General features: G+C 44.7%; 1 long non-coding RNA gene across 1 annotated transcript in view; it reads right to left on the reverse strand.

Annotated features, from left to right (window-relative positions):
- Window positions 1–1,687, reverse strand: part of LOC110257550 — a 226,016-nt gene extending 224,329 nt beyond the window's left edge. The window contains exon 1 of the long non-coding RNA XR_002340322.1: window positions 1,342–1,687. This is a non-coding gene — a long non-coding RNA (uncharacterized LOC110257550). The remainder of the gene's footprint in view (window positions 1–1,341) is intronic.

The raw sequence follows: 11,731 nt of genomic DNA on the forward strand, positions 1-11,731 counted from the left end.
CCACTAATTGAAGCCAGGGAACAAACCCGAATTCACATGGCTATTAGTCGGGTTCTTAACCCACTGAGCCAGGAAGGGAATTCCAACAGGGCCTTTCCAATGGATGTGCTGTTACCATGATGCTCTGCTAGTCAGTCCTAAACCATGCCAAAGCAAGAATGGGCATTCTTTGTATGAGTGGAAATGTGGCCGGAGGCAAAATAGGGATGGGGCCTCAGCTTCAACCCCATAAATCCTACCACATGGTCTACGCCTCTGCTCTTTTAAACTCTAATTTAATGGAGTTTAATGGAATGGATTATTCAGGTGCAGCTTACAGATGTGATCCTATGACCTCATTACCATCTACTTCTGAGTTAATTATTACAGACCAGGGGAAAGAGGGGGAAGGGATAAATTAGGAATTTGGGCTTAACAGATACGCACTACCATATATAAAACAGAGAAACAACAAGGACCTACTGTACAGCACAGGAAACTATATCTGATATCTCGTAATAACCTAAAACGGAAAAGAATCTAAAAAGGAACATATACGCATTATAAAAACTGAATATCTTTGCTGTATACCTGAAACACTGTAAATCAACTATACCTCAATTAAAATAAAATAAAATGGGGAAAAAATTATGATAGACCATTTTTGTCCTTGCTGAGGTTGGAATTTTACTCATCCAGGAGCCCAACTAGGTAAAAAGAAACAAACAAATACCTAGTGTGTTACGATAGTTAATGAGAGAGTGAGACAGTAATATGATTAACAAATTTTATCTAGCACTTTCTATGTTCTAGCCACTGTGCTAAACACCTGACATGCATTATCTCACTCAATGTTTTCAACAGCCCTGTGAGGAAAGTCCTAATTAAATCTATCACAGAAAAGAAAACCAAGAAGTCGAGTGATTTGACCAGGATCACACAATTAAGGGTCAAAGTCGAGAACCCAAATAGCCTAAACTTGTAGTCATCACCCCCCCTGCAGGGTTTTCCTGTCCCTGTGCCCTAGATTTAACTCAGTTCTCCACCAGAGTCAAAGCATATCTTCTTGGCATATCTTCTTGGGCTGCTTTTGCTGAGAGAATCAGCAATATCTAAAAGACGCATTGTTTTACTGGACTCGTCAAACCGAAAACTGTTGGTCTACTGCCGGCATTTACATATTGTTATTCCCACTCTATCCCCAAGCATCTTATATCAACTGCTGTATAATACAAACACCCCACATCAACTGTTTGGTAATGCCCACATGGCCGGGATTTTCCAGAGTAAACTCGAGTTCACCACTGTGACATATATCCTACATAAGCCACGAGATCGTAAGAGAAATTATAACAGACTCACATCCAAAATAGATTCCCCGCTCTGTTGCTTGCATCCAGAAGAGTCTCAAATTCCTCTGTCAGGTTTCCTTTGTCAAAATTCCTTGGGCTCTGAAGGCCCGGCCCTGGAATCACGTCGCTGGTGGAGCTTTAGCTCGCTTCCTCCTGGTGGAGGAGGCCGTTTATACCTTAGCAAAGCCATTATGCCCCGTGGTCTAATCACCGCAGCTGAGTCGGAGAGGCTTCCAGCCCCGGGCTCCGGTGTTTAATTAGCCTCCGTAAACCTACCGACTGCAGTCGTCATCACTGAGCCAATTCCTACTCATGGGGACTTTTGGTGGTAATACGACCATCTTCCAGCAGCCTGATTGTTCTCCCCCAGAGAACAGACAGCAGATTGTCATAAAGCACTGAAGCAAGTCCTTACCACTCCCCGTGTTGCATGGCTGTGCCACGGCACCAAGCCCTGGGCAAACCTGGCCAGGTCTCACAGACCAGGGGCCTAACTGGTGCCAGGAACACATGTGGCCAGGCATGCTGTTGGTCCTGGAGTTTACAGACAGCACACACGCTCAGCCACCCATCCCATACGCGCGTGTCTGTACAATCCACCTCTGCATCACGGCCAAGAAACATGGAAACTGGCCAAGAGCCAAGGAGACCAGTGGTTCCAAATGATTGATTCTCAACTGAAGGCAGGTGGAAGCAGAGATCCGCCTCTTCTAACTACCTGCCCTCCAGGTAACCCCTTGGCCACTGAGCCTTTAATTGACGTCACCAGCTTCCTGAGAGCGGTCCCACTCTGTTGGATGGAGCACAGTGTTCATGACACAGAGGTCCCTGCACATGTGGCCCAGAGTACCAGGCTTTCAGCCATTCTCCAATCATGCATGCATGTTCATTTATATGAAATCAGCGCTTGGCTTTTGAAGTTAAAAAAGTTTATATTAGGGAGTTCCCGTCGTGACTCAGTGGTTAATGAACCCGACTAGCATCCATGCAGACGTGGGTTCGTTCCCTGGCCTCGCTCAGTGCGTGAAGGATCCGGCATTGCCGTGAGCTGTGGTGTAGGTCGCAGACGCAGCTCGGATCCCGAGTGGCTGTGGCTGTGGTGTAGGCTGGTGGCTACAGCTCCGGTTTGACCCCTACCCTGGGAACCTCCATATGCTGCGGGTGTGGCCCTAAAAAGACAAAATAAATAAATAAATAAATAAACAGGACCCCTCAGTACAAACTCAAAAAAAAAGTTTCTATAAAAATATTACCAGCACATGTCAAAGTATTAAAGAAACATCAGAGGTGCTATGTGCTGGAGTTAGGGGAAAAGACGGCACAGACAGGGCCCAGGTCCTCCAGAGCAAGCGCCCCAGGCCTGGGGAAGAGAGGGTGGAGGGCAGACAAATGGTCTGGGGAGACAGCAGATGGAGGCAAGCACGGCTTTATTGGGCCACTACTGATCCATCACGAGTTCAAGCAGGTCCATCTTCTACACCCCAGTTGATCTGTATGGCCGCGTAGCAGAGCAAAACCACTACAAGCTGTCAGCACTGAGCTGGGAGGAATGAAGGCAAGACCAGAAGGTGAGCAGTGTGGTCAGAGAGCAATAGCAAGATGTCAAAGCAGAGTGGCGTTCAGGGCACGGCTGTGGTTAGACACCGAGAGAGCCAAGTAAGAGATGCTCGATCTAATAAAGGAATAAAAGTCAAAGCGGCACATCTAGGCCAGAGCCAGTGGGATGGCAAGGGATTGAGTCGGAATGCAAAGAGAGTCACCTTCTATTTTTTTGGCCATGCCCACGGCATGTGGAAGTTCCCAGACCAGGAATCGAACCCGCACCACAGTAATGACCTGAGCTGCTGCAGTGACAATGCCTGATCCTTAACTTGCTGCACCACAAGGGAACTCCCTTTTTTTTTCCAGAGTCACTATTTTGGGGGTTGGTCTCTCTCACCCCCTCCTTAGCAACCATTTTAATGCGTCAACGTGCCTCTTTCAACTTGTGTATGTTCCCAGAAAATGCGCATTGTGGTTTTGTGTGCCTGCATTTTTCATGTAGATCAAAGTTATTGCGCTACAGATCTCATGCCCTTTTCCTTAACTCCTCTCATCAGCAGTGTTTTCCAGCTCCTCCCTCGATGCTGTGGGTGTATCCAGCCTCTGTTTCGAACCACGGCACAGTGGTCCACAGGGAGCACCTGCCACACTGTGCTATGCACTCCCCTGATGATGGGAGCCCAGACTGCCTCTAGCTCCCCACCTCCATGGAACGATGAGCTATGAGCTTCCTCACACCTGCCACCAGGGACCTGAGAAAGAATTTTTCTGGGAGAGATGCCCAGAGATGAAATTGCTGGCTTCTATGGAAAATGCACTCTTAATTTAACTAAACAGTGAGAGAGGGCTCTCCTGAACGGGTCCACACTCTATGCGCCCACCGGCATGGCAGGGCCGTTCCTCCACCTGAGTTCTTTTTCTAAAGTCTAGGGCTCTGCCCCTTTCAACCCTTTCTGCAGGCACCTAATATCAGCCAGACGGAAGCCCCAAACAAGAGTAGTTACCAACTTCTTCCCCAGGTGACCACGTAAGTATTCTAAGAGATCACACATGTTTGCCCACACCTGTGAAATTCTTCCACCTCCTCCCTAAATGTTCCCTATTTAGGATTCTGCATCCTGTGGCTCAGCAGTAATGAACCCAACAAGGATCCATGTGGATGTGGGTTCGATCCCTGGCCTTGCTCAGTAGGATAAGGATCCAGTATTGCCATGAGCTGTGGAGTAGGTCGCAGATTCGGCTAGGATCCCGAGTGGCTGTGGCTGTGGCGGAGGCCAGCGGCTAGAGCTCCAATTCAACCCCTAGCCTGGGAACCTCCATATGCCGCCGGTGCAGCCCTAAAAAAAAAAAAAAAAAAAAAAAAAAAATTCCCTGTTTAACGTCGGGATGTCAAAGTACAAAATAACCAAGGCATATTTTTAGGCAGTGTGTTTCTAGCCTGTCCCAAGGCCCTTGACCTACTGGCTCCAACTGCCAGCATCAACAGACACCCATAATAAAGTGGTCAAAAATGTATACCAACTATAGCTTCGTTAGCCCAATAAGATCCTGCACCAACACACTGTGCTGTATATTGGCATTTCACTTGGTATATTTTATTATCTTTCAACAGTGAGTTATCTCCTCATGGCCTTCTTATTCCGCCTTCGAAATTTTCCTTTTATTATTCTACTCTCTTCCAGTTAAATATATACGGGGGTGTGCGTGCGTAATTGCAGGATGTATAGATTCGACTTGGCTTCTGCTGCCAAGACCTTAAGGCATAAAACTACATCTCGAATTCCTAGCTCTTTCTTTACCTCTTTCAAATGTGCCTCTCTCTCACAGCATTCCATCCTGCGTCAGGGTGGAGAACCAATCGGTTTTCAGTCTTTATGACAAATAAGCTGCTTGTAGATGTTCCTCGTTCTTCCGCAACAGACATCATGTCATGTTTTCATGGTCACGGGATCTGTGGCGAGCACATAATGGCTCAAGGGAAGTCTGTACTTCCTAGCTTTCTTCGAGGTTGGTGCGGCCATGTGAAAAAATTATTACCAATGGGGTGTGTCTAACTTCTGGGTCACATGCTTAAGATGAAGATGCCAGGGGAACCCTGCCTTTTGCCCTCCTCACACTGGCAGAAGAAGGATGCAGTGATGGGAGCTGCGCCCTTCTTGGATCATGAAATGATGCCTTCTTAGATCTCGAGGATGACAGAGAACCCTCTGGGAAGGATCTTGGGTCTTCAATGACTGCTAAGCTACCCCAGAAGACCCAGAAAGCTTACTTGGCCATTCCAGTGTGGAAAACAACCTTTTCTTGTACACAAGTCATGAACGTTGCCTAATACACATATATACAAAGGGCCAGAGAGCAAATATTTTAGATTTTTCAGAGCATCCTATCTCTGTTGCAACTATTCACCTCTGCATTTGTAGTACAAAAGCAGCCAGAGATAACAGATGGGTGCAGCTATGTTCCAATAAAACTTTATAAAAATAGGCGTTCTTTAATCAGATTTGGCCCGCAGGCTACAGTTTGCCGCCCCTGATATTGTTGTAGCATTTACACGGGTTTGGACTTCATATAAATGGCATCACACATACGTATCCTTTTGCTACTTGCTTTCTTTGCTCATTATGTTTTTGAGATTCATCCATATGATACACGTAGATTTGGTTCAGTCATTTCCATCAGTGGAAACCAGGACACTGAAGGAATGTTTCACAATTTATCCACTCACTCGTCTCCTGATGATCGTCCAGGTTGTTTCAAGTGCTGTCACGCTCACAGTGTTGCACCACACCGCATGCAAGTGCCTCCTCGTGCGTACGTGCATTCCTCCAGAATTTACACCTGGGAATGAAATTACGTATCCACAAGGTATGAACATTTTCAGTTTTACAGACTGTTTCCAAACTTTCTCTCCACGACGGTACCGGTGAAACCTTCCATCAGCATGTGATGGCTCCCCTTGCTCCCCAGTCTTACCCACACCTGCTATTATGAGATTTCCTAAATTTCATCAATCCGACAGGTCAGAAATATATCTCACTGTGGTCTGCACTTGCATCTGCCTGTTTACTAAAGAGGCTGAGCATTTTCTCATACATCCACTAGTCATTTAGACGCCCTTTTCATAAACCTCTCCGGTCATATCTTCCATCTTCCTGTTATGTTATTCATATTTTTCACATGGACTTATAAGGGGCTTTCTCATGTTCTGGTTACTAACTATTCATATATATATTATATATATATATATATATTTTAAGCCCATCTCGTGGCATGTGGAAGTTCCTGGGCTAAGGATCAAACCCAAGCCCCACCAGTAACCCGAGCCACAAAAGTGACAACGCCATCTTTAACCACGAGGCCACCAGGGAACTCCTAATTATTCATTTTTTTTATAAGCTTGACAAACATCTTCTCCAAGCCTATAACTTGACTTTTAACTTCTATTTTGATATAGGAGTACTTTTAGTTTTAATATAGTCAAATCTATCAATCTTCTCGTTTTGGCTACACTTTGGGCATTTTGTTTAAGAAACCCTTTCTACAGCTAAGGTCATGAAGATATTTCCTTACAATTTCCCCAATATTTTGAAGTTTTCCTTTTCTCATTTATGTCTTTAAAGGTCTTAGAATCTATTTCGGTATAGGTTTGAAATAGAAATAGAATTTTTCCCATCACAGATTACCAGGTATCCCATTGCCATTTTTAAAATAGCATGTGCATTCCTAACAGACTTGGCAGTGTACCTTTCACACGTCAAATTTCCGTATATTTGTGATGTTATTCCTGAGCTCTCTTTTCTGTTCCTTTGAACTCTTTGTCATTTTCTGTTCCAATACCAAAGTGCCCAATTATTTGGGCAATCTTCATAATAAACCTCAATTTCTGGTAAATTGATTTCCCCAATTCTTGTTTTTTCCTCAAGATTATCTTGGGTATTCCTGGTCCTTCCTCTGCTCTCCCAAAAAAATTTTACAATCAGCTTACCAGGTGCTCTGAAAAAAAAATTGTTGGCATTTTGCCTTAAATTGTATTCAATGTATGGATTGATTCATCTGGAGGTAACTGACATCTTCACAATACTGAGTCTTCCTAACCACTCTCTCTCTTGCACGCTCACAGCATCAGATGATAATAATTTAAGGTAGATTTACGGCCAACTGAACTACTGAAACCAAAGGTAGCTGATGAATGGGTCTAGGTCCATCCAGAGAAAAGTTTTCACTGCTTCACTACAGGATTCTGTCCTTGGCCCAGTCTCTTTGAAAATGTCAATCAATTATCCAGATGACACCAAGCTGGTGGGGAAAGCACATGCCATAGATGACATATCAAAATTCAGAATGATGGCAAGTCTAGAATGCCTGGCCGAAGCCACAAAGATAAAGCTTAACAAGTATAAATGCAGAGCCCAGCAGCAATCTCTGAAATTCACTTGCACAAATGCAGAATGATGGCAGAGGGAGTAGCAACTTGGCAGCTATTTATGTGAAAAGGATTCTGGGGCAGCTAGGTAGTCACTGATCACAAACCTAATTCGAAGCAATACTACGATGTGGCCATTTAAGGACCTAATGCAAACATATGAAAGTACACTATCCAGTTCATGTGAATTACAGGCTCCCTGTGCTCTGATGTAATCGCATCACAACCACGGCACTTACTGCATCTTTGGATGCCGGCTGCCATATCTTAGAGCATCTAAAGAAGGGTGAACAGAATGGTGAGTCGTGGGAAGCTTCCCATTCAAGGTCTGGACAGAGGGGCATCCACACTATTGCTTTTGTTTGTTTGTTTGTTTGTTTTTTTGTTGTTGTTGTTTTGTTTTGTTTTTTTGCTTTTTAGAGCCACACTCACAGCATATGGAAGTTCCCAGGCTATGGATCAAATCGGAGCTGCAGCTGCCAGCCACAGCCACAGCCACAGCCATGGAAACTCCCTGTTATTGCTCTTGGAGTGAAGCAACAAAGTAAAAAGCTGCAGCTCACCAGCCTGTGTAGAAGGCTCCCGAGCTTACCCTGAAGATGTCACCCACAGTGGACTGGTCAGGAGTGCAGGAGGTAGCGAGTTTGCTGCTGCCAAGGTCATACTAGCAGATGCTTAGTGGCCATTTCCCAGGCAAGAGGTGAACGGGACCCCTGTACTGGGTGACTTTCCACTCGCCTTCATGATCAGCAACCAGGGCTTTAAGAGCACTCTCTCTTGCCTTTCAGCCTAGTCCCAAGCAAGCTTCTTCCACCACAAATCTGGAGAAGAAACAATACTCACGGAGGCAAGCGCAAGAAGCCAGAGGAATTACAAAATCCAGGTTTTCCCAGATTAGGAAGGATTTCATTCTCTTTTTTACTTAAAGGAATACATTTATGGAATATTTCAAACATAGAGAAATCATGTGGGAAAAGAATCAGAGAGAATGGATATGCATATATGTATGACTGGGTCACTCTGTTGCTTTGCGGTACAGCAGAAATTATCACAGCCATGTAAATTAACTATCCTTCAATAAAACTTTAAAAAAAAAAAAAAGTTTCCATTGTGGCTCAGCTGTAACGAATCCAACTGATATCCGTGAGGACACAGATTCGATCCCTGGCCCTGCTCAGTGGGTTAAAGGATTCAGCGTTGGTGTAGGTCGCAGACTCGGCTCGGATCCCATGTTGCTGGGGCTGTGGTGTAGGCTGGCAGTTGCAGCTCCAATTTGACCCCTAGCCTGGGAACTTCCATAGGCCGCGGGTGCAGCCCTAAAAAGCAAAATGAATAAAGAAATAAATAAATACGCTTAGAAAAAATAAAACAAATACCCCCTTATCTACCACAGAAAATTAACAACTGCTAAACCTTTCCATGTGGCTTAAGATTGTTTTCAGAGAAACAGAGCATGAAAGGTAGAAAGTCCTCAGGTCTACGCTCTTCTGCAAGACAAGTCTCTGAAATCAGTGTATAACCTTGATGTCTATGTAATTCGTCTTACTACACGTGTTTCCAGAAAAGTATGTAGTGTTACTTTATGTGTTTTTAAATTTTATGGAAATGGCTTCAAGCTATTTATAATACTCTGCAAAGGCTTACTGGGAGACCCTCTCGAGCCTGAAGGCTGAAGGCTGAAACAATCATCTCTGCGCACATCTCCTTGTCGGCCTACGACTGTCTCTGGAGGACATACACCCACAAGAGGAACTGCTGGACCACCGAGTCTGCGCCTCTTAAATTCTACCAGACTCTGCCAAATCGGCTATCCCCACCCGCATTATAAGAGAGTTCCCATCATCCCATATTCTTGCTGATATTATCAGACTTCTTAAATTTTTCTAAACTAAAAGATATGAAATGGCATCTCATTGTGGGATTTTTTTTGTTTGTTTTCTGGTTACTAGTAAGACTGAACAGTTTTCATATATTTATTGGCTATTCAGGATTCCTCATGTGTGAATCGCTTCCTCTTTATCCTTTGACAGCTTTAACTGGCTTGTTTATCTTTTTCTTACTGATTTGTGGAATTCTTCATGTTCAACTATGCCTCAGTATTCATGGGGATCAGTGCCAGGACCCCCTGCAGAAACCAAAATCCGCATGGATGCTCAAGTCCCTTATATAAAATGGCATAATATTTACATAATACCCACACATATCTTCCAATACAGTTTAAATCATTTCTAGATTGCTTATAATACCAAACACAATGCAAATATTATGCAAATAGTTGTAAATACAATGTAAATGCTATGTAAATAGTTGCTGGTGCACAGCAAATTCAAGTTTTACTTTCTGGAACTTTCTGGAATTTTTAAAAAATATTTTTGATTTGCAGTTGGCTGAACCCAAGGATGTGAAAGGTGCAGGTACAGAGGGCCAACTGTATTCTGGATATTTATCCTTTCTCTTTGCCACACCTGTGGCATGTGGAAGTTCCCAGGCCCGGGATGGAACCCATGCCACGGAAGTGACCCAAGCCACAGAGGTGACCATGCTGAATCCTTAACCTGCTGAGCCACATAGGAACTCCTGAATCTTCATCCTTGATGGGTTATATGCAGGGAAATACCTTCTCCCGCTTAGACTCATTTTCCCTCCAGCACAGCTCTGATTCTGGTCTCACTCCACACTGAGCCATTCTTCCCAAGTCGTCTGTACTGTCCGCTGTCGCTTAGAAAGCATGGTTTTATCAAGCAAATTCTCTGGTGGCTGCTTGTTTTTATCTTTAGATAAGGCTGGCAATTCTAGTTGGCATGAGAGTTCAAGGATTAGGCCACTGAGGGATCTTTCCTCATAACAACCAATTCTGATTCTTCAACCAACCAGGTGTCCGAAAATTCAATTCAATTCCACCATCAACTACCTGGATTGCACCTTAGACTCCACAGGTTTAAGGGTTCAGTCCAAGAAGACTGACCCCACTTCAGACACTAGACCCAGAGTCAGGTCCCCAGGATACCCACGCTTTAATTTTGACTTGGCTACAAATCCAGGGGTTCTCGCAAGCTCCCCTCTGGTTCCATAAGCTGCTAAAGCAACTCACAGAACTCAGGAAAGCACTTTACGTTAACTACGGGTTTCTTAAAAAGGATACAACTCAGGAAAAGCCAGAGGGAAGAAATGCACAAGGAAATGCACATCCATGTCCCCTCTGAACAATCTCCCTCCCGCCCCCTCAAAATGCTCACCAACCCAGAAGCTTCCCGAACCCCGAACCCCGTCATCTAGGGGGTTTTACGGTGGTTCCATTTTGCAGGCATGATTGATTAAATTGCTGGCAACTGGTGATTGGAAATCTTCAATTCCTCTCTCTCCCCTCCTGGGAGGCTAGGGAACCGGGCTGAAACTTTCAACCCCCTTATCACTCTGTTGGTTCTCTGGTGACCTGCCCCATCCTGAAGGTATCTAAGGGCCCCCAGGCGTCCATTCACCAGCATAAAGTCAGGAATTCTGAATCCCGCTACAACATAGACGAACCTTGAGGACACAATGCTAAGGGAAATAAGCCAGACACAGAAAGGCGAACACTGTACAATTCCATTTGCATGAAGTATCTAGAGCAGCTGGATCCATAGAGACGGAGGGTATCGCGGTGGTTACCAAAGGTTGTGGGAGGGAGAAGTGGGGAGCAGCTGTTTCATGGGTATAAAGTTTCAGCTTTGCCAAATGAAAACGTTCCTCCAGGTTGGTTGCAGGACAAAGTGGACATAACGCTACTGAACTATACACTTAAAAATGGTTCAGATGGTATATCCTATGTGTATTTGACATTTTGTTTAAAGGGTCCATGGTACCTATTCTGTAGACTCTCACCGTGCACACAAATGGTACCTGTTCTCCATCAAAACGTTTTTATCAGTCATTGTAGACATTTCCACAGCCATTATCTTACGTAATGTGATTTAATCCTCAGAGTAGCCTTTCGAGATAAATACTTTATCCCAATAAGTAGATGAGGAAAGGGAGTCTCACTGACGTAGGGGACTTGCCCACAGCTGCTTGGAAACAAAACCAAGTGGAATCCGGGTGTCCAGCTCCAACTACGTATTATTTCCACAGTGGTACCTTAGTTTCCTTATCGACCTGGAGATCCATAATGGAATTCCTCAGGCTCACACTCCCAGGCAGTGTTCCAGAAGCTTCTCCAACACCAACAGCTAAGGATACGTATTCATATGTCAGCCAAGCTCAGGAAGTGACTGCACGTGTGTGTGTGTGTGTGTGTGTGTGTGAATACTGCCAGAAAAGAAAATTACCACATCATGTGTGGGGAGGGAAAACCACACAAACTCTCAAACCCCAAAGGAGGTGCAGCAGTTCTCAAAGACAGGCGCAACCCGGCCAGAGAAGTGGCCTCGATATCAGTTGCCATGGGCAGCATAACACG

The sequence above is a fragment of the Sus scrofa genome, chromosome 18, assembly GCF_000003025.6.
Source record: "Sus scrofa isolate TJ Tabasco breed Duroc chromosome 18, Sscrofa11.1, whole genome shotgun sequence".
Taxonomy (NCBI): domain Eukaryota; kingdom Metazoa; phylum Chordata; class Mammalia; order Artiodactyla; family Suidae; genus Sus; species Sus scrofa.